The sequence below is a fragment of the Orbicella franksi genome, chromosome 5 (genome assembly GCF_964199315.1).
Source record: "Orbicella franksi chromosome 5, jaOrbFran1.1, whole genome shotgun sequence".
Taxonomy (NCBI): domain Eukaryota; kingdom Metazoa; phylum Cnidaria; class Anthozoa; order Scleractinia; family Merulinidae; genus Orbicella; species Orbicella franksi.
In genome coordinates, this window is record NC_138149.1 from 24,277,401 (window position 1) to 24,298,990 (window position 21,590).

Below are 21,590 nucleotides of genomic sequence, written 5' to 3' on the forward strand. Positions count from 1 at the left end.
GCACGTCGGATAGTCCACCAGCAGGATGGTATTGTAATAAAATTTAATTTTTATATAGGCCAAATTTCTTAAAGGAAGAAACATCAACTGCGCTTCACATGAATCAAAGACAAAAGACTGAAAGTAAAGTATCCATGAAATCCTACATTTTTTTGAATATCCTTCATTTTGTAGTTTCTGAGGAAGATGGTCACATTCGTCAATCATGATCAGTGTCTCCTGCTACGAGTCATCCTCTCGCAAGAATATGCACATAGAGCAGGACGGAGGCCGAGCGCAGTGATTAGCTGAATAATCTATGAATAATGACATTAAATGACAGTAAAATTCGCTGGCAGAATGTTCTGACTTTCGTCACTCATTCTGAAGGAAACAAAAGTCTACAGTAACTAAAATTGTTGCTGTCATTAACTCACATCGATTTTGCGGCACCGTACGCGTTTCCAATAGTCTCGTACGCGTTTTCCCGGCCGATCCTATTACTTCGACGCGTACAGCCCTTATACAGGACTGTTTTTCTTATGAGTCTAACACACTTACTATCAACCACCAGTCCCCCAGGGAGAGGGAAGAGCCTTTGCGACAAAAACTGAGTCACTGACTTAATGCTGAACCTGTATTAAACGTCCTAAGGGCCAGAAACTATCATCATTTGAAACCAATTATTTGTTAATATTAGACGGCGGTATGTAGCCCTATGTGGTGTCCTCACAGTTAGTGCCGATTCGGGATAAAGTGGTCCAGGTTCGAGCCCTGGCCGGGAACATTGTGTCGTGTGCTTTGGGCAAGACACTTGACTCTCACAGTGCCTCTCTCCACCCAGGTGTACAAATGAGTACGTACAGGCGAATTTAATTCTTGTGGTAACCCTGCGATGGATGCAATGGCATCCCATCCAGGGGGGAGTAGCCTGCCGGCAGACACCGATGGAGGTAAGCGCCGGCCTCTTGGCTCATATGCAGACTTTACCTTTAGTACTATGCAGTCCTATAACTAGAATTAATTAACACTCATATATCGCGCTTTAAGACAGCTCTCTGTCATGTCAGGTCACGGCCTCTTAGGAGTATTCAGTTAAGCCGAAGTTTGTTAGACCTACGAACTTAATTTTTTGTTATACATCAGAAACCAGTCTTTTTCCAGTGTATAGTATGTAATAAAGTTGAGGATGGAAGGAACCCAAATTTTACTTAAATGACGTTAGAAGAAATATGGAACCTTAATTTTTATCTCCAATGCCCAATTATGTAATGAATACTGTGTACATGATAAAACTTACAGACTTTAGCTTTAACATACCTGACTGGCAAGCCCAGTTTAGGCTAGCTTTCTGTCAGTGATGACTGAAGAAAAGTTTAGCAGCTTCAGGCCCCATCCACACTACGCCGGAGAAATTTAACTAAACGGTGTTTTCCTTCTGAAAACGCATGAAATGTTTTCCGTCCACACTACGCCGGAGAAATTTGAAAACGTAACGATCACCGGCCATTTTGAAGTTGTGTTTGAGGAAAACTCGGGAAGGGAAATTACACGATTATCGTAACGTCTCCGTTTTCAAAATGTGTTCCGTCCACACCACAACTCAACGCTAGTTTTTCAAATTTCTCCGATGTGAAGAGCGTTTTCGAAAAGCTCCATTTTAATTCGTGACAGATTAGCGTGGACGGTCAGTCTAACCGCAGAAACAAAGCTCCATTTTCAAACATATCCGGCGTGTGGACGGGACCCTAGACTCGGTTTTCCACCAACTCGAACTACCTCTCGATATTACATAGTCTTCATAAAAGAGTCTTGAACACGGAAAAAGTAAGACGATGACATCGTAATCGCTGACACCTGACATCACAAGCACGTGATTTGTAATCAGCTCTCAGGTCCTTTCGATCGACGGTCAACGTTTCTCAGAGTTAGCAAGGACAGATCAAGGTAAGGATAATTTTCCTTCTTATTTCTGTCTTTCATTTCTTTTATGATAAACTGATCATGAGCACGCGTTATAAAACGCATTCTCGAACTGACTACTGTTCGTTTAGATACGGAACTTTCTATGGATACAAGTCGGTTGACAGTTGCATAATTGCATTTATTTGAAATTTTTGTCACGCGCTCTGCGACTCATCCAGGACAGGAACACGTTTTCTCTTGTATTAAGTGAAGTTGATTTGACCTGTGGAAAAATTGTTTTCCTAGCTAGAATTATATTGAGCTCAAAAGGGTGGCAAATCGCATGAGTTCGCTGTGGCGAATTTACATGATATTTGTTGTTCATTTAGTTTGCTGACTCAGGGAAACTATTCTGAAAAAACCTGAATCAGACGGGTCACGATTTTACTTTAAGACTACCCTTGTGTGTTTTGCACGGAGTTAATGTTTAAGGTAGGAAACGTATTTTTGTTTCGTTAGAGTTTGAAACCATTCTTTGTTTCACTTTCACTTTCGTTCACGTGTTTTGATATCGATATACTAATACAAGGAAAATTACGACACTGTGCAACGCCAGGCTAGTTAGAAAATAGCAACTGATGCTCAATAAACTTTGACCTGGTACAATTAAGACAAAACAAATAATTGGCTCCGTCCACATTACGCCGAAGCAATTTGAAAACGCAACAATCACTGGTCATTTTGGATTTGTGGTTGAGGAAAACTCGGTCAGAAGAAACACATTGTTCTCGTGAAGCCATCGTTTTGGAAAAGCTCCGTTTTCAAAATGTTTTCGATCCAAATTAAAACGAAATGCTGACGTTTTCAAATACCTCCGGTTTCGAGAGCTTTTTCAAAGAGCTAAGCTCCGTTTTCGTGTCGACGCCGGATTACTGTGTGTGGACGGCTGGCCAAACCGTAGAAATAAAGTTGCTTTTTCAAATTTCCGCGACGCACTATACGTAGTGTGGACGCCACCTCAAAGGCATTGATGACAAATTGACTCATGAACCTAAACAACACGATGCTCTGTGGACTTTCCCTATTGCTTCAGTGTGGACTTTTAAGTCTAACTATAGTAAAGTCGAAAGAGGACCGGTTACTCCGAAACTTTTAAAAACTTCGTTTCTTGAATACAGTTTCAAAATTCAGGACGTGTATGGGATCGCAAAGACCCAGCCATCCTTGCGATTCAATGCAGTTCAATTCTTTATTCACACTACACTCTTTTCTTTTATAAGAACGTTGAGTGTTTTTTTATATGAACGTTCAGGCTGAGAATGACCAGAATTTTAAGAACGTATTAAGAACATTCCTCAGACTGAGAGTCGATTAACAACGTTTTTATTTTGCTTATCTGCATATTAAATGACAAGCATAAAATAAAGGTAACAAACATTAACAATAATGGTTTTTTTATTGCATGACACACATCTCGATTTTTAGTAATCAGCAGTTGTTATTTATAACTGTTACAAAAGAACTTGTTTGAAGTATTATCAAGGTAAATTGAAGAACATCTTAAGAACGTTTTCAGCCTCAAATCGCAAAAAATATAAGAACGTTCAGCCTTATCTCCAAAATTAGACGTTCTTATATGTAACAAGACTGAAGAGTGTATGGGACGATGCAGACTTTTGAAAACAGCAGGTTCGATCATTATATTTCTGCCTAGATGGGCAACGAGGGACTGATGCTAGATAGTAAAATGCGTTGGAAAGGAAGTACGAAAATAAACTGCTGTGCCTCGCTAAATATAAAGAGATACAGCTAATAAAATGGATCCTGAATTCTGCCATAACTTATCTTATGTTACCAGACCGTGAAATCACCGACGGACCTCAAATCGCTTGATCGGTCGTAAGATCAAAATCAGTCCAGCTTTTCTCAAGAGGTCTAAGCTAGGAGTGCGTTAGTTTTGGCCAGCCATTGAAACTTTCTGCAGACAGACTTTAGGTCTGATGGAACAGGAAAGAAAACAAGGGACCTTTAGTTAGCTTTTAAACAATTCGCCGGCGAGAGAAATCGTTTCTAATATAAGCTCGGAGATCGGGTTATATGCTTTGGTGGGGCCTGAACGAACTGTTAAATTTCTATTGAGCCTCTAGTGGCGCTTACTGACAGCTCAGAATTGACCCAAATTTTGATCGTTAGCTTAGAAATAAAGAAGTTTTTTCTTTTTACTAGTTGCTTAGGTATAGATCCGGGAACAGCAAAATGTACATATTGCGGTCCCTTGGTACACATAACTTAGAACCGGGCTGAAGTTTTATTTGATGTCTAGAAATGGTTAAAAATATAACTGAGAGCTGAAATTACAGTCCTCCATCCACGGCCCCTTTCTAAAGTCAACACTCGAGGAATTACTGAAATGAAATGGGCCATATATACCTGGCAATACCTTACTCTCTAACCGATGAACAGACCTTGCTTTACAGTCACTGGATTACTCAGTCTTTGCCGAAAATTTTGCCGTCACGGATCGGCTTTTGTCTTGATTTGTGCCGTCTTTAAAGACCACTGAAATTCAGTGTTCTGAAAACCTGCTAAAAACAGATTGAATTCGGAACTATAAAAATGAGACCAAAGTAAAATGTCTACTTGCGTACGACATGAACGCATGGACATATGGCTGAACCGGCAGCTGGGAATATTTTTCCAATTTCCTTTGATATGCCAGCGTGTTCTTAATAGTAATATTGAAAATATATGGCAGCCTGTATGGAGAGTATCAGTTTCGATTTCGAACAGCTGGAGGTTTCAAGAAAAGAGTCAGTTAAATTTTGCTTCCATGCAGCCGGTTCTAAGACGTGTGTGGATTACTCTTTAGCGCTGACAACACTGAAGTTTTCTCGATCGAAGCCAGCTTTACGTAAATAGTGGAAAAGTGAAAAATATTATGATTAAAAGGAAGCTCGTTATGATACGAGATGAAAAATATGCAACACATGGAAACGATTTAAGTATATTTTCACTTATAACTTGAATATACACGTCCCGAATTTGCGAAATGTATTCATGAAGTGGCTTCCTTTGTTTTCGATGACACGCCGATCACGTGATTCATGTAATCAATATGCAATACAAGGCTACGCTCTATGCCTTCAGAAGATCAATCAAAAACAACAAATCGGCAAGGACAAACCACAGTGGAAAAAGGTAAAATTATCTTCTTTGTGCCTTCCTTTTCTCTCAAAAGGCTACACATGCTTTAGGAAAATATATTCCGTCGCTGCCCGTGTAAAAACGTTATCACATAACCGTTTTCTTACGTTGAAAATGGTCTTCGAAGCTGTGTCGATTCGTTGTCGATTTCGCAACTTCAGTCTGCCGATCAGTAGTACCCGTTCTAGCTTGTGGCTCTTGGCGCAATTCTCATAATTTCTATCCCTATTTGACGACTGTCAGACTGAGGTGTTGGTTGTTGGTTTAATTGGGTCCTTTCTTGTCAACGAAAGAATTTCGAACTACACTTCGTTTCACGGTAGATTGTCCCTCTTAAGACTACTAAAATTTGTTGCTCCGGGCATAATCCACGACTCGATGTTGGTTGCCGGTTAGAACTGAGGAATCAATGTATCAGTCTGTCTGTGATCATTAAAGTTAGATGATCAGCATTCGCCGCGAATCACGCTTAGATTTGGGCCGCTTAGTGCAAACTGAAGCGATGGCATAATTTCGTTGTTCACTGGGAAATAACTGATCCGATACCCTCACAGTGGTTCTACACGGATACACTAATTCAGTTTATCGTTGGATCTCAGCTCTGTTTCTTTAACCGAGTTCGGTTTTCTGGCTTTTCTAAGTTTGGAACACACACACAAACTTAAACTGTGATCACCTTGAGTGGCAATGAAGCCAAACAAAAGCACCAAAGACATCAAATGGGTTTGATTATAAACATACTTTTGGTAAAAATCCGGCGGAGAAGTGTTATCGGCACTACAACAGCCGTGACCGACTGAAACTGGACTTCTCGCACCTCCCGTATATCCATTTCTAAATTACGGGTATAAAGAAAATTTTTAGAACGTCCTTAAATTTGAAGTCTACCTCATCCACGAGCGACTCACGAACAGTCTTCCTGTTTCTAACAACACGTTCATCGCACACTTGAATTCGATAGCTAAAGGCTGTGAAAATCCCTCAACTGAAGTCCGTTTAGGTTTCTGTGGAGTATCTCTTCAAAGGACGATTCAGCCGGTCTCGTTTCCCTTTTATTCGACCGCTTTTAATAACCAAGAATGCCTGCCTTGGAAAACGTTAAATATATACCGAAAGCGTGGCCATACAAATGCACAACTAAAACGTAGATTGCAACATTGTAGCGAGTTGCCGTGTCCAAACACATGCACCCACGCAACAGTTGAACGCAACGCATTGCAACATTGTTCAGAAGACAGCGTGTTGAACACGTTTGGCCAACCTGTATAGAAAAGTATTGGATGGTAGCCGAGCATGTTGAGCGAGCAAACTCACGACAACATGCAACATCCAAGAAATAAATCTTGGACGAAATATTTGGCAATGCTCCAAAACTACCTAAGTCCACAGCAAAAAAAAAAAAAGTCCTGATGCTCGGAAGATGGCGACCTCAAATATAATTTGCCTTTTTGCAAAATAATTGTGGCAAGCAATAGATAAAACTAAGGGAAAGTACATTGATTATTCTTCCCTACGTCATTTCATTTAACCGCCTTCTATTCTTTTGGTCTCTACTAGTTTACTGCATCTTTTCTTTCTATCAAAAAACAAAAAAACAAAAATAAACAAGCGTTATAGTAAGGGACACGTTTTCGCTTTACGAAAGTAAAAATAGCGACCAGAAATGGCGAACTTGAGTGAGTAGCATGATAAAAGTTGAATAAAAGTAAGAAAATAAAAAAAAAATGTTAAATGGATAGGCATTTAAGAAGGCGCTGTTGCTAAAATGTTTAGCTCTGTGAAACACGAAAGATTTAAAGTGTATGTTCTTGCGAAATTTCTATTAGTTACTCGAAAAGCCTAGACTAGTCCCAGAGATTTTCTTATTTCTTTCTGCTCGACGCTTCGATCGCGACTCAAAAATTATGAGCGAGGGAAAGCAACTAGAAAACCTCTGGAAGCAGGCTAGGAAAGCCAAAAATAATTAAACAGTTTTAGATATTAATCGTCTGATGATTTGAAATATTGCTTGACTGCAAAATCGGTGCAGGAAAAGATCCTATTTATAAAGACCACAGGAGGTTGACACGATGGACGTAAAGGTCTGATTGAGGTAATTTAGCTGCTCCACTGCGGTGTCTACTGCATGCCATGCGTGACTTCTCGCATTAGCATTGACAGTTTTTCTGAAAGGATTATGTAAATGCGAGACTATATCTCACCTCTCTTTATAGAGCTTTACAGGTCAAAAAAGAGGTACGGGGAAATACGAATCTCGCCTTACGGCCACCCTGTTCAAACGGCCACCTCGTTATTACAGCGACTTTATTTTGGATTGACCAAAAACTCAATCAGTCACTTCCTTACTTAAACTATGGTTAAAAAAAAAAACATTTTATAATACGGCCGCCCCTATACGGCCAGATTCTTGTGGCCCTTTGGTGACCGGATAAACGGGGTTGCACTTCATTTTAAATGATGATTGAAATGTTGCTATGAATAAATTTATATGCTATAAATAAAACTAATTTTTTATGCCATCGTCGGAGATCAGAGTAATAGCTATAAATAAATTGTCCAGTTTATGTTATTTGTATTAGTATTTCGTTTTAGCTGGACTACTACACATAACAACGGTATATCTGGCAACACGGATTATTTTTGTGTTCTGAGTGTGTCGCCAGAACATTTCAGTCAAGTTATATCTGGCGCAGTTTTCGTTTGGTTTAGTTTAGACTTCCTTTATATTGGGAAAAAGCGCGCGGTTGATCGATCAAAATACAGGAAGATGTAGACAGAACTCGGAATTACTGCTGTGTCGGTCCCACGCTGATTTTGACGTTACTTTCTCGTCTTTATCGTATTTTTTATTCGCCCCTCCGTCCTGTTCTGCAAAATACACACACTTTGATCCTATACTCGTTGTCGACGTTTCATCCGTATAATTTATGTACAACCGAACAATTAATCAACTGAGTTGTCACCAGAGTTCATCATTTGGACTATAAATACTGTCTTACTTTTAGAAATATTCCTGGCGATTTAACCACGGACCGTCACACCTATAAGTACTTTCCAATTTCTACGTATGTTATGCTAAATAACGCGCTACCTTGGTTAGGTAGCTATTTGTTTAATCAAAATACATGTAACAAACCCCTACAAAACCGCGAACTCAGCTTTTATGATCGTGAACAAACCGAAACAAACCGCGGTATGGTACGTTGCGATTGGATTAGAAAACTACTGAGTTTTATAGTGCTATCACTGATGTCAAGTAGTTTAAAGAGTACCTTTAATTTGCATGAAATGGCGCAATGTTTCTTGTTACACACAATGCCCACTCTTTGAACACTGCACTTTTTAATTGATTCTCTCGACACCCACGCTTCTGAGATGACTCAATTAATCGTACTCAAAATGTTGCTTGCCGGCACACCAACGCTGGATGGATTTCATAGGGGCACTGTTCAGTGAAACGTGTCGAACGTGGGAAAAACTTCACGATGCTAGCTGTATATGCAACGATATTCTGTTTTCAATAAAAAAAATTGCACATCTAGATAACCGTCGTGTGTTTTATTTTATTTTTTTTTTCTTAGAACAGAACGTCTTTCGTTGTTCTGAAAATAGGCTGACTAGAGTAAAATAATGCTGTACAGTAATGAGTATTTTTGGCGACGAAATCTAATATAGCTCCGGTGTTACGAGGAAAAAGTGAATGAAGGCATTTTCAGTCGTGGGGGTTTTGGAAAAAAAACTAGTGAGTGATTTTACGACTGAGTGACACGAATTAATAGCGGTCTGAGAAGGAATTGTAAAATATTCATTCCACCTCGCAGATCGAAATCGTATGACACTCAGCTAGCTCATGTGGGCTTATATGGTAAAATGGAATAAACCCAAGCATTTTCAAGTTCCTCTCCGCGCTTGAAATACTTTACTAGAACCGAGAGACGAATTTCAGTTCGCCTGCCAACTCTCGTGTTAACTTTAAAGCGAGAGCAACCGTGAATTCAAGGAAGAGATAGAGCCGCGATAAGAGACCTTAACAGCAGGTAAGTTTCCTTTGGGTTAAAATTAATTCTCCACTTCACTCTCTAGAGGACAGAACTATGAAAGCAGCACCTTCATTTATGCGTGTAGTTCTTGTGGTAAACGTATAGAATTGTGTGTTTACTGATTCGCCGGTCCATTTAGTTCGGTAAGTCTACAGCTAGTTAGGTCTTTCACTTTTTTGTACCTGGTTATCGGCTGTAAATTTAGAAGCAATCAAGTCTTTATTTTGTGTTAATATGTGGAGGAAAATTTAATAAGTAGCTTCTCATTCCGTTTACCAAATACTCTACACGGTTGGCAAACGTTTAATTTCAAAATGGCTTCTTTCGTCCCCATTACGTTACCAGCCGTCCTGGCCGCGCGAGTCACGGCGGAGAACGATAAAATTCTTCAGTATTTTAGTGTATTACAAGAATTGTTTGGGAACTGCGCTGACATGTTGGGTGAACCTCAGCTTGTATCAGTGAATTATAAAGGTGATAACCAAGTTGTTTTTAAGCGTGTCACGTTTAAAGCAAGCATACTTGAAATTCATCCGAGATCTATTACCGGCTCATCGAGCTATTTTTGCCACAAGGCAAATCTGAATTCCTTGTTCCGTCGAAACTCAAATGTAACTTACTTTTAACTCCAAGGAGACACAGGAGTATTAAGGGTTGAGTGTGTAAACCTATTTCTGCAGTTATTACTAAAGACCTCATCGTGTTCAAACATGTTTAATGTTCTATCACGCTAAAGAAATGGTAACATCGAACTTGGGGTGCGTTCCTTTAGGATGATCTGGATCAGGATCGATCAGTGACCCAAGATCACTCGCATCATGGTGCGTCAAAAGAACCGATGAATCCACTCTGGTCACGGATTCATCGGTTCCTTTGATGCACCATGATCCGAGTGATCTTGGATCACTGCTCCTGATCCAGATCGCCCTAAAGGAACGCACCCTTAATCTTGGTAACAGCTAAATTTCGGGTTATTTCTTATATTGTTAGAATTTTAGCCCATTTCTCAGCGGCAACTGTTGCAGATCTCCGATCTCACCAATTGTCAAGCTTATTATTTAAAACGTCCAGACTATGACTTCGCCTCATATTAGTGTTTAGACAAATTCAACTGAATCTCACCATTTAAACACCCTAAGCGGTTCCTTTGTCTTCGAGTTGACTGACACAACAGATCACGTGCTCAGTGTAATCAATACAAAGTTACGCTCTCTGTCTTCACAAGATCGAATACAACTGACAATCGGCGAACTGACCACGAAAGAAAAAGGTAAAATTTTCTTCTAATTGGCTTTGTTTGCCGTTAAGACTTACACAAACGTTAGAAAAACGTATCCCGTTGCTTTCCATGTTAAAACGTAAGCACTTAGCAGCTTTCTCGCGCTGAAAGTTGCTTTTGAACTTGTACCACTTCATGGTTGATCTAGCGAGTGAATTCAATTAGCCAATTTATAGTCCTTGCCTTGTCTCGCTACTCTCTCATAACCCGTCAACTTTTTATTATCTGTTTTTCAAATGATTCTTTCTTGACTTTACTTTTTTCCATTTGGATAAAAAATCTTTGCGGCTATTAAAATTTCTTCAATACATGCTCTTTCGTGAAATAAGAAGAAGTGAGGCCCGTATTAAATGATTCATGGCCTCCCAGCGAATATGAGTCGTCAGTATCGTAGCCAACAATGTGACACTCCATAATGTAATTAATTAGTTTGAGGTATTGGTACGGCCTTGTCTTGTTTTACCATTTCCGCGTTATTAAACGGGGCACAAAAAATACTGAAAAAGATTGTGCTGCTAGTTGATCGACTGACCATCGAGGACGCTACAGTAAATGAACACAATTGATGATGTGAAAAGATCAGACAGAACAACTTAGTGATGGAAGCCAAACAAAATACAACGCAAACATTAAAATGGGTTTGCAATGTACAGTGAAGCGAACTTTAGGAGAATAGCGATCGACGACTGAAGAAGCTTTATTTTTCCGGGACTACAAACCCGTCTCGTCCAACGCGGACGTGAACTATGGTGAAAAAGGTTCAGAAGCTACTGAGTTAGCCGTGAATTAAATAACTTCTATCTCTAGCTTTTGTTTTACGAAGGCGTAAACTGGGGCAGGAGTTCATTTCAAACAGCCAAACTATAAAACCTGATAGCAGTTGATAGAAAGTGGCCAAGATTCCCCCCCCCCCTCCACCCCCCGGCACTGATCATCAAATAAAAGGCGGACTGTCTCTTATTATCAGTGAAACAGAGAAGTGTAATTTTTATGAAATCTTTCAGTTTGCGATCACGGTTTATTTCAAAAGTTTGTTCGACTGGTTGATTGTCTTCATCAAAGTAACATTCATGTTCTAAAGATTTGGTCTAACTGAAAAGTCGCATTAAATCCGTACACTTATCTGCAACAGATAGTTGGACAGAAATTGGAATTAAACTCGGCTTAGCGATCATCAGTTCATTTAAATATTTGTACGTCTTGGAATGGAACTTTTAAAGAACTGGCTCCACATTGTAAAAGGGACAAAGTGTTCGGCTAAAGTTCGACACGAGGCGTGCATGAGTTTTACATCTACAGGGACAGGCTCGGCTTCAAATGGTACACGTTGTGATAACGTAATCAACTAAGATATTCCTCGACTTAACAGTACAAAATTTATACCGAAAATCCTTTCAGTTACGTGAGTAAAGAAAAACGCGCGGTACTCAAAACTGTTCTATTTCTAGCCAGGATCTAATTGTCTATAACTGTGCTAATTGAGGGATGTCAGGGAACCGATCGCTGAATTGCATTTCAGCATGACTAAACCTTCCAAATCATGCATGCAGATATACAACACCAGACATTTTCATCTGTGACACTTGTTGATCTTCACATCTTTATGTGGGTAAGAAGGAGCAGATAATCGTGTTATTTATTTTGATGATTTCAGCTGGGGTCAGCCTATTTATTCACGTTAGCTGTTCGCCCGTACACGAGGTATTCTTCATCGCGGCATAACATCTTCTCAAAAGCAACGACTCCGACACGCTCTCTTCATGTATACTTTGTTGCGTTCAAATCCGAAAGACTTCACCGTACAGTAATGCTCAGAAAGTCTGACTAGCAAACCACTATAAGTTGCCACTGACTAAATGTATTTATTAGTTTATTCACAAGCATTTTCGCATCATTTCGGTGAACGTTTCTCTAAATAGTTAATTTAACGCTGAAGTTTGTAATTACTGCATATAGTTTTCTTTTGTGGTAGTGTCAGTGTGTAGTTGATGCCTCCACCTCTCAATTTTACTATATAAACAACTCGTATGATACACAATTTTGCGGTTTGAGACTATACGATCTCACCCTAAGGTTTAAGATGAAGATCTCGCCAAAAGTTAAAATCCCGCTACACAGTTTACCTCTTTCTTCATAAAGACGATGAAATGCATAAAATACCGTACCTTATTTAATGAGAACAAAGTAAGCTAAAGTAGTTATTGAAATAAGAACGTTCTCTGGTTAAAAATATATTAAAAACATAAGCTTTCGGCTATCAGTCTATAGCCTTTAACGAATGAAAAATGTGGCGCGCAAGCGAAAATATATACGAATGGGGTGCGAAAAATTGAGAATAAAAACAAGCGTGAAAAAAGCAAGAAGATAAAAATGTAAATGAGGCCTGATTACAATAAAATAGAGTATTGCCTAGGCAACGGTTTTGAGTTGTTATCCGCGTCGACGGTTTTTGCTGTGTGCCAAGATTCTAGTGTTTTTCGAACGCGGTAATTGCCTTTGTCATTTTTAATATATTTTTAACCAGAGAACGTTCTTATTCCAATATGTCTTATCCTGGTTACAGTTCTATTTTTAAAGTAGTTATGTAATAACTTGATTAGCTCGGAGCTGCTACAAGACAAGCAGACATCGTTCCAATATTTCTCAAGTGGGGTACTTGTTATCGCTGCTTCATCAGTTACCAGAGCAATCAAGCACATCGGAAAAGGTTTTTGCTCAAGACTATCAATTAATCCCCATTAGTGGAGTAACAACCTTACGTTATGTTGTTCTACCACTGTTTCGATCACGTGAATCTCTGAAAAGTACTGAACATTAAAATAAGTCATGTCTTGACCTCTAGTCAATTGTCAGTTGTTTTGTCTGCAAACTGACGATTAAAGTTACTTTACGTTGTACAGTAAACGACGAGTGCTTAGTTAAAGCCAAGTCTAAAACGATAAAAATCACTGACAAGACACTAAAAGCTTTGAAATCATGGAACCTGCAATTCTTATGTAAACTAACCGAGAGAATTCTTCTGTAACTGGTTTAAACTCAAGAGTATCAGTATTTTGTCTGGCTAGTTTGACCGTCTCAATGATGTTTGTATAATCTGGGTCATCTTCAACTAATTCACTCTGATGGTCACGTTAGAATAATTATTCAGAAAACACTTTGTAATAAGAAATCACGCGCTAAAAGCGGTACTTCTAGTAAACTTATGATTACGTCCGGCCGTTCCCAAAGCGCATAAACTTCTTTTATGCTTGTGCTTATGCTTGCGTCGCAAGTGAGGACCGCTTGGCGTATGACGTCATCGCTTAATTAAGGTGGATATCTTCAGAGTCCGTGCAGTAGAATATTCAACGATGGACAGAATAACGGGTAACATCAGTGCGTTCTCCCTAAACTGCATTTCAAGTCACCTAACTGAGGTAACAGGTAGGTCACTATAGAATGCCTCTTAGAACCGTTGTACAAACCTTGTCTGTGGAACTTGCCATTTCATTTGTCCACCGTTTAAGCCGCCGAGAAATAAGGGACAACATGCCAAAATAAATCGAATGCTTCATGTGCCATTTGAGCGGACAGAAGTGTTATTTTCCCTTTGCAAAAGGTGGACTTCTTTGTTGCTCTTTGAAGACATTTCAATAAACTAGTTTCTAGATAGAGGCAGTGCTTTCACAACTGGTTATTTCACGGTCCTTTTGGCCAGGCCAGATGAACACTTACAGGGTACGTCTTTGATCAAAAGAACCTCTGCTTCAAGAACGTATTTATATCACGAAGTAGGAGAAAGTTTAAGACTGATTTATTTTACTGTTCAGCAGGTTATGTTTGGATGGCAGAGAAAACAAATTCTGTGAACGTTTGCATGTCAAACTTTGGCGAAAACTATAGGCTTCGACTTTCTTCCGAACACATATTTTCACACACCTTTCGATTTCACTGAGACAGACCTCTTGATCTGTCTGAACGAAAACGATTGAAACGAATTTTTTAAATCATTTATACACCTTCAGCGGCTTCCTTTGTCTCCGAGTTGACTGACACAAAAGATCACGTGGCCTGTTAATCAATACAAAGCTACGCTCTGAGTCCTTCACAAGATCGAAAACAACAATCGGCGAACTGACCACGAAAGGAAAAGGTAAAAGTCTCTTGTTTCTGGGGTTTTCTTAACATTAAGGCTTGCACAAACGTTAGAAAAATATATTATTTTGTTGTCCGCATAGAAACGTTACCAGACAACTACTTGCTCGCACTGAAAGTTGCGTTTAAAACTGCGTCACTTCGTAGTTGATTCGCGACTCAATTCAATCGATCAGTGTTGCTCGCATGGTTTCTACGGACTGACATTAGCTGTCATCTTTTTCTTGAATTTTGTTGAAATCATTGGTATTGGATTATAGCTTGTTTTATATGGACAAGAAACATGTGATTCCTTCAAATGCTTTCACTGAATGTTCTTCCGATGAGTAAAACTGTTGCCCATGTGAACTAAGTGATTCATGGCCTCCGGACGCAACTGAATATTTCGCGGACTGCTGACCTAGAAAGTCACAAAACACTCTCTAGTGTAGCCAGTTTAGATATCCGAATTATTGACACGAACGTATTTTCAACATTTCGGTCATTAAATGGGAGGTCATCAAATACTGTGGTACCTTATACAATTTCCAATAGGACGTTTTGTACTAGTATATCGTGAGCTCACAATCTTCTAGACTATAATTAAGGACGTTTGAAACAAGATGAGTAAGCAAAACAAAGGCAACAGCGCAAGCTTTTAAATGGGTTTGAAATGTGCAAGAAATGAAATGAACTCAGAAGAGTCTGAAGTTGTTGATTTCCCTCTGAAAATCTTTTACGCTCAGCTGAAGGCGCTGTATGTGCTTAGGACAGCGCGTAAGGCAAGAGGCCCCTACACGGAAAGCTTTAAACAGCCGAGTTATTTAAAATGGACACTAAAAGTGGTCAATTTTTTTTATTCCCAATACTTCTTATTAACTTAGATCGACTGGGAAAAAATGAAACCTACAACTATTTCGGAGTACAGTATTCAGTCGGTTTGTTTTGCGGCTCGGTAGCGAAACCAGAAATCATCCATCACGATTTTGTTCCAAACTTAAGATTTCTTTCAAGGTACGGTAGCTTCGATGATTTAGGAGACTAGCTTGATAAAAAGCCGCGTAGTTTCATAGATTCAGTTAACGTTCATTGAACAGAATTTAGAAAACAAGTCGGCTATTCACGAGCCAGTTTTTACCATCTTTTGGGTTCTTTTCATGATTTACACCCAATTTGCAGTGGAGTCCGGGACTATTAAATTCAATCTGATTTATTTACTGTCAAAATTCATTATCATTGGTTCGGTTTCTTAACTGAAGTTGCTTTGTCAAGAAGAAATTGCTGTGTGGGTGAAGTCGACAAACTGTTTCACTACTGACAACGAAATCGCACTAAACTGAAATCTTAGCAAAATATAATTTCTGTGTAGTTTCCCATAAATACGAGATCCACTGAGATATGTCTCGACATAGCAACACAATACTGAGACGGAAAGTATTCAGTCGCTTTATATGTCTGTAATAATAATAATAATAATGAAATGAAAAAAAGTGTAATGAAGAGCAGTGAAAATACACTCTTTCTTTATTATGAGAATATGTTTTATAAGAATCGAGGCTGAAATTTGCGAAATTTCAAGAACATTTTAGGAATGATAAACCCGAGGCTGAGAGTTTGAAAAGAACTGATATAATTTTGTGTGTTAACGTTGAAAATTTGTGAATACAATGCAGTTATATGTTTTTAACTAAACCGTATAAAATTCCTCTTTTCTCTAAACGGCAAAGCTAGCGAAAAACCAACAAAACCAGCATTAGCTGTATGTGCGGTGCTAACAACATTTCTGCAAGAAGGTATATGCGTTATATCAGTATCAAGCGTTGATGCCTGCAGACTCGCTCCAAAATAATTCCAGCTACCAAATACATTCGAAAACAGAAACGTCATGCGCTGTAACGTCTATAGTCTAACAATATTCCCCAGAATAAAATCGGCAGAAAAATAAGAATATCCAGCCTCGACAGGAAAAGCAATATTCGTACAAGAAAGGAGAGAGATTGTGTTAGAAGTGACTAGTCAGCGCGCTCTGTTTATTATTGGGACAAAGGCTGTCGCGAATAGGCGACCAATCACTTGCATTACTGCGTGACTAAACTTACAAAAGAGATCAATGCAACAGTGTAAAAACATACCGCGCTGAATTATCAGCCATGTGTCATTTAACGGGCTAAAACCAATAGGATAGGATAGGATTTATACTTTAGTATTTTGATCCGATTTTAAATCAAGGACAAATTCCTCCACAGTCGCTGCGTGATGTTATAAGCGAAGTCGTTCATTGCTACACACATACAATGACGTCTTAATTTATGACATGTATCGTCAGGATTTGTGTTAATATTGTCTTCTACTGTCAACACCAACCCTACAGTGGATTTCCCAGCGAGTATCAATTTACCCGTGATTTAAAATACATGTAGAACAAATATGTTGTCATTACATGTAAGAAGTTTTTATTGCATGTAAAATTAGCTGTATGCATTTTTCAGAGATTACTACACCACTGAGTGCGTGCACGCTGAAGGATTTTCAGAACAAGTTATTCTGCCTTAATGTAAACAGCACATACAGTTTGTTTTACGTTTCTTGATTAAACGTACTCGCGACGAAAACAGGTCCGCGCCGAATCTTTGTCAGAAGCATTGGTAGAGGTGCAGTTCTATATGACTGTCTCGTCACAGCTGGCGTTACCTTCACACTCTGACACGAAAAATGCATGAATATATATTTCTTTATCCGATCTCAGTCGTGGAGTTGAGTCCGGGCAGTAACCGGCATCCGCTTGTCTAAGTCGTCGACATTTTAATTCCCTTTGCAAAATACTAACCTGCACTGGTCAAAACTAACCTTTAGTCTTGATTAATTTGAACTCTTTTGAACGAATGTATACTTTTCAAACCCATGATGAATATTTGTATTTTTCTGCTGACTTAAAGTACGTTTTCATTGGTTTTTAAACTCATTTTGTTTTTAAGAAAGAGTGTATGTTTTATACACTAGTTTCGTTGTCAGTTCCACGATACGTTTCCCAAATAAATCATTTGCCCCATGTTAATTTCAAGTTCTTCTCTGAAAGATCCCAAGATCAAAAAGTCTAGCCCAGGCTCAATCTTGGCTAAAATGTATAGTGTACCTATGTTAAATTACGAACTGTTGACTTGACTAATGGCCGCATAGGTAGGGCTTTACACATTATGCTCATATTTTTCACTACCATGCTAATGCTCGATGCTCAAAGCATCTGACCATTATGCTGGAGACCGAAAGCGTAACTAGTACGCTCTATTATGCTTACAGAAAGAAGACAGTGTAATATTTCCCTTAACGCTTTTTATATTAAAACGTGAGCGACGCCTCATTGTTATTCTCCATTGCACTGGCTTGACTAATCACGAACTGTGTTTACTACAGGTAGTAATAAAACAACTCGCTCAGGTGCAGCAGAAGAGGGTTGAATCCCTTAGCAAAACCTTCTTGTATGCTGAAGCCCAGTTTGGAAGCTCTCTTTCTCTTGAGATCACCGGGTAGTACGACATTACTCTCGGTCTGCTCAAGGCCCGGAATCAGCCAGTTTTTGTCACTGTTATTCCGACATCATTCTCGATTCTTTTGCCTCTCTTTTATGCTCAAAATAATGCCCACACTATGTGTAAAACCCTACGCATAGGTCTAAGTTGGCTGTACATTCCAACTTAATTGATGCATACAGCTTTAGTTGTAAACAATTCACTCTTTTACTTCATGCAGTTGTTAGTGAGATAAGTATACAAGTACAGAATTAACTGATTTAGCACTTTAAAATGTTCTCATTTCATTAGGCTCCTCGACTCAGGTTTCGAGAGATCGAATGCTACGTATATGCTACTAGGTCATAAAATATGTGAACAAAGATCCGGTACTTTCAGAGCATGATTAGTCTGTAGAACTCCCATTCTTACACAAATTGACCCTGGATTTTGATGTCTGTCTTCCAGAAGTAGACTTTCTAAGAGTCCTTTCCAACAATTCTCTCCTGGCCCTGTCGCTCGCGCTCGCGACTTCGACAATTACCCTCTCGCTTCGCTCGAGGGAGATACTGAAATAAGCGAAGGATTTAAGAAAAGGTCGATTTGTGGCAAGTCTAGCCAGAAGGTTCACTCTGAGGTATGTTGTCTACTTGTAATCGATCACATAAGCTGACGTGTTTTTTATTTGGATCGTAGATCCTATATAACTGTACGACTCTTTAGAGCTAGTGATTTTTATTTTCAAGGTATTGCTCACAGTCGCGTGACCTGCGTAAAGCCAATTAATTACTCCTCGTCATCAATTTCGTAACAACTTATTATTAGTCGCATTTATCAAAAGATGTTTGTTTAGTTAACACGGTTGTCTTTTCTTAAACAAAAATCACTTACAGGAGATAGTATGGTTTAATTCATTGGAAGTGTAATCAACACCCACAATTGAAACCGTGTTAACTAAATAGTTTTCGTGGGAACAAACTAAATATTTTTACCTCAGGAGCACCACTAAGCGTTCTTCGTCTGCGATCTTCTGCATTTGGTGAGTGAAGTTTGCAGACAACCCAGGCGAAAGTCATCTTCAGGGTCAGTCAGCTATCCTCGACACTAGTCACCCTGGACGAACTAGCTAAAGTATTTATATGTTATTGCCGGGACACTTTAGGGAATAGAAAACCGCTGTACAAATGATATCAATGCAATGGAATACCAATTTCCCGAACCCTCGCTTTTCTCAACCCCCCGGTAACTGATCCAGCTTAAGGTACTTAGTTCGTTTCCCGGGATTTGTTTCACTGCAATGTTTGCCCCTAACATAAAAATTGACTCCCAATTTCTCGAACCAATTCCCGCTTCCTTCGGAAGTTCGAGAACTTATATAGGCCTCCGCTGTTTGGCTGCTGGTGTGTGCAGCAGTTGATGGAAAAGTCAGAGGTCTACAGACTTCACAATCGAATGATATATAAACTGTACGGCGTAATAGATTCAAAACCAAGTCTCACTGAATTTATTGACAGAGGCCTATATCTGAACGATCGTCGAGTTTTTATTACAACTGAGTACCTTTGAATTAATGTCTCGAAACTTGGAGCCATTTATGCATTTATTTAATAATGGGTAGAGTAAATACAGATTTTATTTATATTCATAAGTACGTGTATTTCAAATCGGGTACTAACAGGTACAGTTTGCCTTAGGCTACAAGCTTTGTCTGCGAAACAATTTGCGTCGGGTTGTCTGTTGTCGTTTCGAACCGTCGAAAAATACCAGATAACGTGCGTGAATTAAGCGATGGCACATTCTGTACGAATGAACGTTTAATTTTTTCCTGGTCCTTATCAGGTCTTGTCACAGGTAACTGATAAACTTCTCTAAATATACCAGGCTATGTATTCCCCACGACACGTTCTTAAATCCTTTTAGCCCTGCTGGACTTAATTCTTCAGCTAGGTGTTGCTCAGACGAGTTTCTCAACCGAAAAATATGTGGTAATTATAATTTCGAGACCCAACTAACGTATCCGCTAGCTTGCTTTAGTAGAGATAAGCAATCAACCCGGTTATCTTTGTATCGTTCGGATGACAGTGTGAGAGGATTAAAGAACGAAATTTTTGTTTTACAAATTCTCTCGTTTGTAAGGCAAACTTCACTTAAATCTCCTCGACTCTTCTTTCCTCTACACACATATTTATACGCACTTTTTCGCTGGATTAATTTCTGGGTCCTCTGCTCTTTGATCAGAAACGATTCAACTGAATCTAATCATTTATTATACACCCGAAGCGGCTTCCTTTGTCCTCGAGTTGACTGACACAACAGATCACGTGCGCGGTGTAATCAATACAAAGCTACGCTCTGCGTCCTTCACAAGATCGAAAACAACAATCGGCGAACTGACCACGAAAGAAAAAGGTAAAATTACCCTCTTAATGTCTATGTTTACTTCTAAGACTGACACAAACATTAGAAAAATACATTATCTTGCTGTTTGTGTGAAAACGTTGCAAGATAATTGCTTTCAAGCGCTCAAAGTTGCGTTAAAAGTTGCATCGGTTCATGGTTGATTCGCGACTGAATGCAATTCACTCATCACTGGTTGTTACATGGTTTCAGCTGACTAGCCTAAAATGTCATCTTTTCTCTGTAATGCACTAATATTTGTGCTATCAGGTTTAATTTTGTTTCATTTTGACAAAAACCATTTCAGTTCTTCATCTGTTTTTACAGAAGGTTACTTCTTCGAAGTAAAACACCCACATGAACTAAGTGAATCATGGCTGTCCGTCGAAAATTCAGCGGACTGCTGACCAAGAAAGTACCGAAACCCTCTCTAATACAGAGTAGATATCTAAATTGTTCCACGACCATATTATACCATTGGCTTATTAACTGGGGGAGCATTAACTGGGGGTGCATATTTTGCACTTATTGCGGCTGGTGTAAACTTGCTGTTGCCGTGAGAAGGTGGGTTTGGAGCATACACTCATTGTATTGAAGAGATGAATACAGGTAATGGAAGCCAAACAAATGCAACACAAACATTTAAATGGGTTTGATATGTACAAGACTGGAGTGGAATGAACGTTGCGACACTGCACGAGGTCCTTGTTTGCGTGAAAAGCTTATTCCTCTTGATTTGATGCGGAAAAAGACTCCCAGGTCTGTGAAGTTTCCTTATTCACTCGACTTGTAAACGCCTTATTGCAAGAGCTGGGTATCTACCGAACTATTCTAAGCTAACAATAAAGGTCGCTAATTTTATATTACTAAAACTTGTGTTTAGTTTTTCGTTGCTCGACTCTAGAGGATACGGAAACTGCAGCCATTTTCATCATATCAAGCTGTCTTTATGAACTACTGCTCAGTAATAACTACTGAGTCATTTGGCATGGCTGTAGCGAAGTCAGAAATGATCTTGTGATCGCGATTTCGGTCTAGAAATTTCCTTAGAGTTGATCTGGCCTCGATAATTTAGGAGATTGGCTTAATAAAAGGCCAGTTAGTTAAAAAGGTCGCATTGACGCATGTACGTGAGATATATTGAACAGGAACATGGCTGATCAGGAA

General features: G+C 39.2%; 2 protein-coding genes across 5 annotated transcripts in view; one reads left to right on the forward strand and one right to left on the reverse strand.

Moving 5' to 3' along the window:
• Window positions 1–21,590, reverse strand: part of LOC145487105 (QRFP-like peptide receptor) — a 166,450-nt gene that overhangs the window by 51,305 nt on the left and 93,555 nt on the right. The window lies entirely within an intron of this gene.
• Window positions 256–21,590, forward strand: part of LOC145487075 (uncharacterized) — a 29,498-nt gene continuing 8,163 nt past the window's right edge. The window contains exon 1 of one of the 4 annotated variants that reach the window (XM_081465788.1): window positions 256–20,435. The gene's annotated coding sequence lies outside the window, so the exon portion shown is untranslated. The remainder of the gene's footprint in view (window positions 20,436–21,590) is intronic. The other 3 variants (XM_081465789.1, XM_081465791.1, XM_081465790.1) reach the window with 3 other exon arrangements.